This window comes from Nicotiana tabacum, chromosome 24, assembly GCF_000715075.1.
Source record: "Nicotiana tabacum cultivar K326 chromosome 24, ASM71507v2, whole genome shotgun sequence".
NCBI lineage: Eukaryota > Viridiplantae > Streptophyta > Magnoliopsida > Solanales > Solanaceae > Nicotiana > Nicotiana tabacum.
Genome location: NC_134103.1, coordinates 71,185,576 through 71,188,508, shown reverse-complemented (window position 1 = coordinate 71,188,508; position 2,933 = coordinate 71,185,576). Strand labels below are relative to the sequence as shown.

The 2,933-nt window shown below is 37.9% G+C and overlaps 1 pseudogene; it reads left to right on the top strand.

The window, feature by feature from the left end:
* The first annotated feature begins 2,169 nt into the window (after positions 1–2,169).
* On the top strand, positions 2,170–2,933 carry LOC107809216 (pathogenesis-related protein 1B-like; annotated as a pseudogene).

Here is a 2,933-nt window from a genome sequence, read left to right as displayed (position 1 = left end):
TCCTATTAGCCCATTTCACAAACCATCTGGCTCAATCTTTATAAATATAGGAGAGGTCTTTTTCTTTAATTGCTACGTAGACCAAATTGGTGTAATTCTAGTGGCCCTACATCTGTAAAATTCATAAGCTGACCCATCTTTAGACAAGTATTAACTCATAATATCCTCCCACAAATAATTTCATAACTCTTGGACCTTCACAATAATCTCAAATTAGTTTAGAAAAATAATTAAAGTGCGCTAGTTGTTGTAGGCGCGCTTTAAATAATTAAATATCATGGTTATGGGTACGGTTCCTGTGGCGTAACTATGATAAGTAACCCCTAATACAAGTACGCGCTCACGCGACTTGACCAATCAACTTCGAATAATAATAAATGTGTTATTGATTGTTTACATGTATGTGTGACATGATTCTTGACCCGCAAAATAAAATGAGTACACGTACGCGTGGCTTATTTCAAGATAATTGTCATAAATCTAATCAAGCAATAAAAGTGGACATAGGTAAAACATGAGAACCAATAAAACACAGTTTATTCAAAATTAATATAAGCCAAATGTAGTCAATAAAACGACCGTGATAGAACCACGGGACTCGGGGAATGCCTTACACCTTCTCCTCGGTCAACAGAATTTCTTACCCATACTTTGTTTTCGCACACCAATAATAATAGAGTCAAACTTTCCTTTGACTACAGACTCAAATAAAAAGTGACTTGGAACACCCAAAAAATCAATTCCGAGTGGCGACTCTGTAAATAAAATAATCCCTACTCAAGTTTGTCACTTTACCCTATGAGAAATTACGACTTCAGTATCTTCCGGAGATAGGTCACTCCTGAAACTTTCTTCCTTTATATAAGGAATCCTCTTGGTTGGTCGAAGCTAGAAGACGGCTGGACGTACTGGTATTTTGCATAGGGAGAGTAAGATAGGCTAGGTGTTTTTACTCAACTCGTGAAGGTTCATTTCTAATTAGCAAGGATAAGTAAGAGAATTCATGTACTTCGCTATTTCCTGCGGATCTATCGTATCGTTACTTCTCTCTAATTGTGATTTCCCATGTGTCGTACTATACCGCTAAGGAAAAAAAACAAGAACCGGGCTAGTATGTGAGTGTTATTCCGTGAAATAACTCAAATTTTGAATCATTCCCTTGCTTTAACTACTCATGCTATGGATGTAGGAGCATCAACTCCGTTCTTGTGTGCTTTTGAGGAGCGGGAGAAATTGTTGGAATTCTATGAAAGAGTCTCGGGAGCCAGGATGCATGCCACTTTCGTACGACCAGGTAGAGTGGCACAAGATCTGGTGTCTGTCGATACCCACTTGCTCGGAGTGCGGGTAAGGGCTCACCTGTTGATTGTGTCATTGCATGTTTTTTGGTAAAGCCCCCACCTCCCACGGCTACAGCCACCAGTCTCGCCCGAATGAATTAGTTGGTACTAGAAATGTTAGAAAAAGTGAACGAAAGGAGTAATAAGAAGTGAAAAGGGCAGAGACACTTCCCAACCAGAAGGCAAAGGAATAGGAAAAACTCTTTAACCCACAACAATCCATAACATCTATCTTTTGGGGTAAAAGGGGGTGTGACAGTAGCCATATAGGGTTTGAGAGTCTTGTTTAGGGGAGAGCTTTACGGGACAAGTGTAGTGTGTCACTCGAGTTTGCCTCTTCGTGAGGTTGTTCTCTCGATATTTTATACTCTCTTTTATATAGTGGATTGCTCATCTCCGCTGTGAACGTAGGTCAATTGACCGAACCGCGTTAAATATTTGTGTCTCTTTTGGTATATTTCTCGTTTGTTGTCTGATTTATCGTCGTTCAAGGTTTGCTTGCTAGCTTCCGCATGACACCTGATTTTTTGCGGTCATGACAATACTAATGTGGAACTATTGTGTTTGGTTTTATTATAGTTTTTTCTTTTAGAGAATTGATTGTACAAATTATTACAAGAAATATAATATAATATTTAGAAATAAGATTATTAGAAAAAAACAAACATCAAAAAGTATTTATTTTAGATTCTTTTTCCAATTGACATTTCCATTCTGAAACAAAAGATATATAAATATCGAAGCAAAAATTAATCAGATCGTTAAATGTAGAATATATTACACTAATATTACCATGTCAAAAAATTTTAGTAAGTGCATGAATGATCGCCGTGAAATCTTCAAGATTTCTCCTATAAATACCTGTGGTAGTAAATCTAGTTTTTCCATTCAAAATAAAACATTTCTCCTATAGTCATGGGATTTTTTCTCTTTTCACAAATGCCCTCATTTTTTCTTGTCTCTACACTTCTCTTATTCCTAATAATATCTCACTCTTGCCATGCCAAAAATTCTCAACAAGACTACTTGGATATGCTCAAAACACAGCTCGTGCAGATGTAGGCGTGGAACCTTTAACCTGGGACGACCAGGTAGCAGCCTATGCGCAAAATTATGTTTCTCAATTGGCTGCAGACTGCAACCTCGTACATTCTCATGGCCAATACGGCGAAAACCTAGCTCAGGGAAGTGGCGATTTCGTGATGACCGCTAAGGCCGTCGAGATGTGGGTCAATGAGAAACAGTACTATGACCATGACTCAAATACTTGTGCACAAGGACAGGAGTGTGGACACTATACTCAGGTGGTTTGGCATAACTCGGTTCATGTTGGATGTGCTAGGGTTCAGTGCAACAATGGAGGATATGTTGTCTCTTGCAACTATGATCCTCCAGGTAATGTCATAGGCCAAAGTCCATAATTGAAATGAGATGTCCATTTCACGTTATATATGTATGGACTTCTGCTTGATATATATCAAGAACTTAAATAATTGCGCTAAAAAGTAACTTATAGTTAAGTATATAGTAGTACTATATTTGTAATTCTCTGAAGTGGCTCTATAATAAGACCAAGTGCTCTTGATTATGGGG